Raw genomic sequence first — 9,360 nt, 5'->3', positions numbered from 1 at the left:
TGGTCAACGTGACATTTTGAAATTTCTGTAAGGGAACGGCAGAAATTCTTAGATCATTAAATTCCTCACAGATTGTTAGGCCAGAACCTACTCATCAAAAATAAAACTCCAAATACTTCACTTTTGTAGTTGCGGCTGTGCTGGCAACAGCCGCAACACAGGACGGAAGCAAAACGCGAGCAACAAGGGTGGCACCGCCACCCATACGGTGCTGACTCGCAATATATTTTTGTTTACAAAAAACGCCGTACTTATACACGTGCCTCGAGGAAGATAAGGCAGAAAATTAGTAATGAGATAAAAAGATAGCATTGAACTAACGTTTTTTATACGTAAAAGGACGCTCACGTTCACGCACGCACCATATAGTTAATTACGCAACCACGCCATTTAATTCCCTCTTTTGTTGCGCTGTGGCGATCATGAACATTTCCTAACTTTTCCAGTTTTCCTATAATCGTTGCCATTTTATTCCCACTAGTAGTCACAGTTGAAAATTCCGTTGCGCTTAGGACCAAAGACACGGTAGTGTATTTGTTTTTTAGAGCTTTTTTGTTTGTATTTGTATATGCGTGCCTTTAAGCGTCGGTTAAACTCACCAGTGGTTCCTTTATTTTCTTGCGGTTCTCAATTGTCCGATTTACGATACAGTTTGCTTTAGACAGCCCTTTTCTTGACGTCACAAATAGAAAATGAGACCTAACCTTTAAATGGCTGTTCTTCTCAGTATTTTTGATAAAAATAGACACATATTATTACCATACGCATCATGGGACATCACAGTTAACGAAAGAAACAATATAACTGCCTTAGCGACGTGTAGCGATTAAGCAAAGCTGGACACCGCATATTTATGATGCCTTCTGGCGTTCTCTTCGCAATTTTTTTCTTAATAGATACCAGTGTAACGGTACGCCCAACCAGGGAACGTTCCAGAATGCAAATCCTAGTCCGACTCTAACTAGCATCCCAATATACTGAGCGGGATGGGTATAGATTCCCTAGAAGAAAATTCTCGTCAAGCGAGCCCCGTAAGAGTATGGTGATTCTGCACTTAACAGCATGGGCGCGAACAAAACCCACACCGTACCTTCAATACGCAAGGGCTGACTACAAAACTTTTTGCACTTTCCACGGAACCGAAAAGTTCCTCTCAACAACAGCGTATGCCTCACAACGATTAGAAAGTAGGCGCCAAAGACGGATTCACGTCTTCCACCGGTTACACAAAAACTTTTACTGGGACACTTCTCGTTTTATTCTACCACGGTGAAAAACAACGAAGGCAAAGATACATACAACGACCGACACTGCGCTCTGTCCTTCGTTGTATGCGCGTTGGCCTTAGTCTTCGTTCTCTTGCGCAGTAGTAGCATGACCCAGTTAACAGTATTCCTTGGTTTAGCGGCGACCGGTGGGCCTAAAAGCGCGCCCAAGCGCTGCAGGGCCCTGGTGACGCATGTGGGCGAGGGATGCCGCGCTTGGAGGGACTTCGGCAGGAGCCGCCATGAGCGCTCACTGCTCCGCTTGCACACCTCACTCGGCGGCTGCGCGATTCTCAATGTCGGACAGCCGTTATTACGTCAGAAGATTGAATGAACCGGCGGTAGCCACGCGCCACTCCCGTCGCCAGAAATCCCTTCTGCCCCCGAAGAGACGCAGCTAGTAGACAGCACAGGCGCGACTGGACCAGTCGAAGGTAGCTCCACAGTAAACAGTTGAGTCAGATTGAGCCCAAAGCCCTGAGAGAAAGCGCCGTGAAAGGACAGCAAAGCTGGGAGGCCGTGGGGAAACGAGAGCGGCGGTGCTTTGGCGGTTCTCAACCGCTGACGCCTTCGGAACGACTTGCTATATCTACAATCACCACCTGGTCAGGGGCAATTTGTACGTGGGTTATAATAATTGCAACTTGTGTGAGACTTGTAAGTGTAACGCTGCGTGCCCGTGTGCGTGGGCAAAGCTGTGTTGGAAATCACTGCCCGACAGTGTGACGTCATTCCGGTAGTAATGAGACAATCGAACAGAGGGCCAGCTATTTTTTATTTCGAGATAAAGAAGTACCGTAGTCTACGCCCATTCCGCCATGACACATACTTTAACCAAACCTATGAAGAAGGAAATTACAGTATCATAATTTTTTTATAGAGCTTAATTTGCCACAAGGCATAGATGACGGGGTGTGAGTTAATGATGACAAACGTTGATTAAATGAACATGAAAATGTTCGCTTCGCGGATGAAGTCTAGGAGGAAACGATGACGGGGCTATGTATCCACGCGGTGTATGCAGTGGCGTCGTCTAGGCGTAGGCCCTTCGCCACAAGATGTTGCATCATTAATTGTTCATCCAAACTGATTAATTTTTTTAGAACTGACTTCAATAGCAGTAGAACTGATGGTTAGCTGAAAGCCCTGGCTTTAAAAAATAAACACAAATATCTATTAAATAAAATTCAATTGCTGGATAGGACAGTGCTAGAAATGTGAATAGTGGGTCATTCTTTAATGTTTCTATGTGTTGACACGCATAATGATGACATGAACATGTCATGTCTTATACATACCATCCAAACCTATTTGAATATACGATGGCGGTTAAAATCAAGTACTTTGCAAAATTACTAAAATAATAACTTTAGGACTAACGTGAGTTTACTTTTCCGTAAGATAAGCCGAAACACATATCGTTCTAAATATTTAAAGAACAAGTTTTGGATCGAGGGAATGCGCAACTTTAAGTTGTGCGTTAACAGCTAACATAATTATTGAATACAATGTAACAAAGTTTATTTTTCCCATCGCGTCTTTCATTAGTTTATTTTATCTTAGCGATCGCCAAAATAGGCCTATTAGTTACTATGGATGCATCCTTTCCGTTCCGAAAGGGATGGCTCTACACTTTCGATAAACGTTTCCTCTCTTTCTTTCGTGTCTGGAAGCATTGCGAAAGCTATAGTTATCGTTAGCACGGAGCGGCCCTGCGTGACTTGCTCATCGCAGCAGATACGCCTTGTGTTTGGGCTTTGCTTTTGTGGCATTCTTTTTAGGCGGCTATCGATGCGTTCATTGCTACAACTGAAAGAATGCCGACCGATAGCCGCTGAACCGCTGTAATGAAGGAAGTCGAGCGGTAGAAGAACGCCAACACCGGAAAAGAGTGAAAAATCTCTTGAGCAAGTTTCCTAGTTATCTGATGGGCATAAAGTCGTAACTTTTGGCTGAGGCACTTTGCGACCCCCTAATCTAAGTACTGGATGTATTGGTTGACTACGTTGTGAACATTTAAGATTTTGAAAAAGTTAAAAAAAGTGTGTTGCAGGGTCCCTTTGATCCTGGCTCTACTACAGGTGCGTTCCACTGTGTGCCGCCCGAACAGTAAAAATGATTTTGAGTCGTTTACTTTAAAGTGCTGCCCGCGGCTTGTCTAGTAGTGTAGTAATACAGCTTCTGAGAGCAAATTCTGGCGAATCGCTGACCCATTTTATTTTACGAAAATGCATTCGGTCCTGCTAGCTGACATTGTCGTAACGGCAAGAGAGTCTAACAGTGTTTATGCTAGCCCTTCACGCAAGGGCACGCGGTTCCCTGATGGCCGTCACGCATATTGGGAGTTAAAGAAGGAATGCTGACTCGCACAGATGTCCGTAAAGCCAGCGTTTCCCGCTCCCAATGTTGGTTTTACGACGAGAAGTGCCACAGAGCAACTGCTGCCGTCGCACGCATTGGCGCAGCTTTCCTCGCTGCATATACCCTAATGGGCGAGTCCGAAGTTTGCAAGTTTTTTTTTTTATTCCATCCTTACCTAAAAAAAAACAGAAGTACTGAACCACTGCCAGCGACGATGTTATCAGCCCCTCGAGCAGTGGCGAGGCGCGCCAAACGAACTCCCCAAGGTTGATGTTAAACCACGAAAAAAATGCTTTTTTCTCTGTCTTTCGTAACCACGCGTGTCTAACCATTTGCACAGCGTAATTTGTTTTCCTCAAATGACGGAACTGCCTAAAATTCTAGAGGCTTTAAGCGTGCTAATGAGGAGGTCATTTTAAATTAGTCGGTTCCCCTTGCTGTGCCTCCAGCTAGCCACTCCATTCTGCTGCAGTATAAGTTGTCCGCGCGGGAATAGTTCGGTACACGCGATTTTCGGTGCAAGACGATTTGGCGCCACCTGTTACCACGGGTAGTGTAGGCGTATTTCTTTTGTATTCATATTCCCTGAGAACACCACCTAAGCGATGAAAATTTTGCTGTGGGCAGCGCTGCAGTTAAGTCAGCTGGTTAATGAAGGAGTTATTGCAGTTGTTCAGTAACGAAGGCGTTGCGGCACTGAGAGCTACGTCGCGGGTTACACGGCTGGTGGCGACAACGTTTTTTGTTTTTTTGGCCATACTTGATGTACCAGCCCTGGATAGTCCGCGGGCAGTCCGCGTGCTCCCTTCACGCCGGCAGACCGATACAAGTACACGGGAAAATCGAGCGCGCGATCGGATTTCAAACGGTCCGCAGAGGGTCCAGGACTCATAATCGAGGACGACCTTTATAGATGCGCAAGAGTAACACTCCCGAGCGTCGGCATTTGAAGGCGCGCTAATGATCTGAAGATAGCATAAAATATTCTGTCTTCCTTCACTAAGGCGCACTTGACAGCCAAGAAGCTGTTCCGGCGAAAAAAAAAAAACACGATTCGTCTTCATTTTTAAAACATCTTGCTCGTATGGCTTTGTTTGGAGAGAGAATGGGTCTGCAGCTCAAAAAGAAGAGTGGCGTCATACGGGGCGGTTTACTTGTAGCGGCAGCTCTTTTTGGTCGTCTTCTTCTCCCAAGGCTGTCTTCGTCGATAGCCGTAATTCACAGTTTTCTGTATTTTCCCTGCAAAACGTTCGCCAAAAGGACATTTTACCGGCCCAAAATGCCCTTTTTGTCTTGCCGTGATGTTCGTCGACTATTCACGTAGCTTGATTTCGCTTCAATGCACAGAAGCGGAAACCAGTGCCTTTGGCGTTCATCTAACGACCTCCGCAACGAATTACGTAAAGGGTGTGCCGCCGTGCAGCACGTCGGGGAATTTACACGGTTCCTGTTTTGTTTTCCGTGAGAGGGCTTAACCCCGGGTTGCAAAAAAGTTGGGAATGTTTTCCCCTCCTGTTCATAGCAATGTGTAAAATACTGCTTTCAATGCTTGTAGCCCGGTAGCTTCGGTCTCGCTGGTGCAGGATGCGGATTTCCTGGGAACCAGGAGACACTTATTGTTATGCCCCCATCGTTGCGCCTACGCTAACAGCTTGTTGATACAGCGGGATTGTAAAGCGAGGTCAATCAGCTTTACGCTGAAATTGAACGTGTTATCAGAGTCCGTCAAAAGCATTGACGGACTCTGGTGTTATCTTATTACCGGTATTCATCCTTTCCGCAAAACACACGTCAGAGCGGGCAAGCATACGCGCCGTTCTTTCCGAATGCCATGACTTGCTGAGTCCTGTCACTTGCTTTATTGATTGATGGTTGGGTTTAACGCACCAAAGCTACACCGGCGCTATGATGCGTGCCGTAGTGGAGGACTCCGGATTTATCTTGACAACCTTGGAATCTGACGTGCGCCCAAATGTCGGCAATACGGACGTTTTTGTTTTTCGCCTTCACCAGAAAAGCAGCCACCGCGGACCGAATCGAACCCACGTCCTTGCGCTCAGAAGCACAATGTCTTAGCCACGGCGGTGCGTCAGCAGGAACGGGCTGCTTTAACATCGCGGTGGGTGAGTTCTACCACCCGCCCTGTGTAGGAAACTTCCTAACATTCTTTGACGCACTATGTTTCTTACTATGAGTGAGCGGATACCGATACATACGAACGACAATATTATGTCGTAGATTTAGTTATGTTAATATAACTAATTTTAATCCTAATAAAAACTCATTTATACATATTCGCTTCGAATCAAATGATGATATCGCAAAAAAAGTTCTGCTATTTCAGTAAACAGATTTATTTTGCTTGAACTCACCTGGGTATCTAAATTCGCCAAACATTCTTTCCCCTAGCTGAAAAGCGCAACGGGAGACTAAAACACAGCATAAAAGCGGCGAAAGCAAAGCAGGAACTTCGAAACTTCGCTTGGTGTACTAACGTAAAGTCAATAGCAAAAGCAAGCACCACTCATCTACGAGAAGTAAAATATACGTCCAGCCGCGCGTTATAGTGCTTACAAGAGGCTGAGCTAACGAATTCAACAACGTTGGTGGTAGTTATGATTGGTACTGTATTGCTGGGGCTTCGGGTTTTATGTGCTTCAGCGCTTTAAGCCGGCATACCGAGGCGTTGTAGCAAGCAAGGAGCTCTCTTGTTACGCCCGAGGTCGAAGGTTTCCCTCCATCCACTGGGGCTGTTTCTAATGAAAACGGAGCACATAAACACTCGTGTGCGAGATATTTCGAAGTGGCTGAAAGATCAAATTATTTTCTAAATTGATTCCTAGCCACCCTCCACGACACGCATCATGGATTAGGTGTAGCAGGATCATGTGAAAGTCTAAATTTAACTTTGTGCTTGTCGTTGCCATAAAACACGTTTATTTGAAAAAGATACTTTACAGCGAACGCGTGAAACAATGAGGTAAATGAGAACAGAGTATGCTGTAACAGTTGATGAGTGAGAATAGACTCTTGTAAGATGGCTGGGGTGTGGCTAGCACTGAAGTTTTCGTACCATGACTCAGTAAGTTGTGTTACACGTATTTACGTAGTGCGTGTAGTACGATGGTACGTAACTCCACTTCGTATGGGGCTCCCTGATTACGACGTACACCTTAAAGTCAAGGGTCAAATGGGACGTGTTGCGCCAGTGTGTGCTACCGCAGCTGGGGCAGCGCGGGGCTGGCACAAGCGCCTCTATTGGTTCCGGCACTGGAGTTTGAGAATTGCTATTACGTCTGCATAGTGCAACCGCTCAAGGAAATATGTTATAAATAGGCTCAAAGCTTGAGCGCTATGGCTACAAGATCACGTGGCCCGCTGTGAAGAAAACTGCAGGTTAAAGAGGCCATTGTGGCATGGGGTAACACTTATGATTGTCATCTGGCACCGTTACAACATATTCAATATCAGGCTCTTCGTATCATTACTAACAGCTCATTCCGTGCTAACGCCTGTATTTTGCTTCAACAGAATAATGTCTTATCGGTTAAAAATTTATTCTATTACAACATAGCCACGTTTTTGTTTCAACTGCGTGTTAATAATGTATCGTACCAATTTATTGACAGGCAAATATTACAAAATAACAACTCCACCAGATTTGCAGCCAACGAAAATTACTTATTATCCATAGCCCGTACTAACTATGGTCAGATGACATCCGCTTTTTCAGCTATCTCATTCTGGAATAGTCTTTCGGCAGAACTAAAATCTTCATCATCATTCTTTTCCTTCAAACACCTGCTAAAAAAATTCCCCGCATTTCCCCGAGGGGAAGAATGTGAAAGTGCGAATGCACGAGTTGAATTTGCGCGGTTCGGTAATGTTCGCGAAAGAGAGATCACACACACACACACACACACAACTACAAAGAAAGAAAGATGCATTTATTCACAGACACCTATTTGTGTTGTCGTTGTACTTGATTGCTAGAGCGGATCTCAGCTTTGAAATTTCGTGTCAGTACTCCTTTAAGCAGGTGCATTAGCCCTTCTCACGCCCGATTCTTGGCCAATCCCCCACGTGGGTATGTGCCATGTCAGCGGCCAGGCAGCGCGCGCCCATCTCCCCCCGTTGCCAAGGAAGACGAGGAGCGCACGCACCCGCAGCTGTTGCTATGCGGACGGCGGCGGACGCTTCAGGCTCGCTTAAGAAGTGCATTCGCACTTAAAACGTTTTTGTTGAATCGAGGAATGTATTGTTTTCATTATCTCTATTGCTCGTTACTGTTCATTTCATTGCCCAAGTTTTCTGAGTTCAGCTAGATTGTATGTGTATGCAAGTGTATACTTAATGTATTTTTTGCTGTCAACCTTTTTACCTTGTTTGAATTAGTATTGTGCTAGCAATGTGCCACACGTATTTTTTCTTGCATTTTTGTTTCACCGATTTCTTCACTTTTTTTATTCTACTTTAGCGCTGCCTAAGCTGTGTTCATTGTTTTTAGTTACTGTTTTTTTTGTTTTGCTGCTTTCTGTGTATTCTTTATTTTGTATTAATTAATCGAGGGTCCCGTTGCAGTCTGTTGACTTTGGGACCCTTGTCTGTATACTAACTGGTATGTATTTCACACCGTTGGAAATAATAAAAATTCAAATTCAAATTCAAATTCAAAACAGGCCCCTCTGGTCCTGAAGCTGATATCGTATCCACTCGGCCACTAGTCTTATTTATACCGCGGAACAAGATCTCCACAAAAGACATTCATACCATTGGGGACAAAGATAGAAGAAAAACCGTTCCAACAGCATAATACATACTTAAAATTCGCGTGCAGTTTTGATAAATAAATACACGCAATGTTGCCTTAAGAACGGTCCGCCAGTCAGGCTAGAGTCATCGCAGAATAGGCACACTGCGACTACCACGCCTTGAAATACGGCACATTAGGAAGCCTGTTAACTTAAGCATTTTGATCTGCTAAATCGCACCTACACCAGTGCAGTGTGTACATAACGAGGGAGAGAAAGAAACTCTTAGGTAAATCACCAGATATACACACAACCAAGTATTACAATGAAATAGGGCTAACCCAAAGGGATTTTGATAGTTCTGCGCAGAATTTAGCAGGAAAACACTGCGCTTCCACGATATACGGAGCCTTGCTCAAAAGACCGAAGGTCACCACATAACTTACAATGACTAGACGCCACAGTAATATCATCCTGGGACAGACACATCATGGCATGTAGTGCAGACGAATGTACTTTCAATTCAATTCAATTAAATTTTATTTACCATCACACGATGTTGGGAGGTACGGGCAAAAAACCATAACGAGGCTTGACTGGGCCCGTACCCCCTGCTTTGCAAACAGTGCAAATGTTATACAGGATGCATCAAAGAATACAGATTCGGATTCCGAAACAGAAGGAAACAAAAAAGGACAGAAGAAAAAAACAGAAGAAACAAAAAAGGAACGCTTAATCTTTGGAGCAATGTGCATGCGCTGGACCCGACGCAGGACGTCTTAACCGTTGGGATTATGCATACAGGGTGGTACATACATACATACATACATACATACATACATTTTATTTCATCTTCATGACAAACAGATACAAGTGCAAACATGGTTGCAAGCAAACATGGTTGCTGGAACATCGCAGGAGAAGGTCACTGACAAAAATTTGAAACTTCCAACTGCCCCTTCGGAAGCCATTCGGTATAAAGA

The sequence above is a fragment of the Haemaphysalis longicornis genome, unplaced genomic scaffold (assembly GCF_048455015.1).
Source record: "Haemaphysalis longicornis isolate Haplotype H1 unplaced genomic scaffold, Haemaphysalis longicornis Haplotype H1 scaffold_1, whole genome shotgun sequence".
NCBI lineage: Eukaryota > Metazoa > Arthropoda > Arachnida > Ixodida > Ixodidae > Haemaphysalis > Haemaphysalis longicornis.
This window is presented reverse-complemented; position numbering follows the sequence as displayed.